Here is an 868-nt window from a genome sequence, read left to right as displayed (position 1 = left end):
TAAAAAAATATTTAATATAAAATTTAGGATATATAGAATATATGATTTAAATCCGATGCAAATACACCAATCCGTTGCCATCTGCAACAGACAAAGGAGCCAAATATTTTAAAAGAATGCAAAGAAGAAAGACTGAAGAAAGGATAGCTATTTAAAAAATACTTACCCTAGTTGTCACAGGCAACTGCTCTCTCTCGCGAGCTCGCCTCCTCCCGCGAGCTCTCTTGCAAGCTCCTCGTGCCGCTGTCCCCCGACGTCTCGCGCGGGCTCTCCCGTGGGTTCGCATCCTCCCGCGTCCTCGCGTCCCACGACGCCTCCATCTGCGGGTTTACCCACGGAGGCATCCTCGCCCACGCTTCGTTGCCGTCATCGTCTTCGTCGTCGTTATCATCATCGTCACTGTCGAGGAGATCATTCTGAAAAAAAAACATCGTATTTATCCAATAGTAAAAACGTTGAAGTTATCTGAGAGTAATTGCTTTTGTACTTACCATGAATTGTCGACGCTCCTCAGCCTCCACCCTTTGCTGTAGGCCCGCCATCCACGCGTCATCCCTCTCGTCACTGTCCAACATACGACACTCCCAAATCCTCGTATAATATAAACAACTGGATTTCAATGTCTTATGAACAAAGCAGAATATATTATCGTTAAACTTATTATGATCTTTTAGCACTGTTTTAAATCCATTTTCACGTTCGCGAAGAAGAATTGCCAGCGGTGGCATACACTCTGTATCCTCATACATGGTGGGCTGACACTAAAACTAAGCATACAACCCGAGATGTTCGCACCTGAGAAAGATAAAAATCAAATGCGCTAGCATTCAAACACACGTTATAATAACTTCTACATCTTAATGTGCAA

Source organism: Wasmannia auropunctata, unplaced genomic scaffold (assembly GCF_000956235.1).
Source record: "Wasmannia auropunctata unplaced genomic scaffold, wasmannia.A_1.0 LD335398.1, whole genome shotgun sequence".
NCBI lineage: Eukaryota > Metazoa > Arthropoda > Insecta > Hymenoptera > Formicidae > Wasmannia > Wasmannia auropunctata.
Note: the sequence above shows the minus strand (reverse complement) of the source record.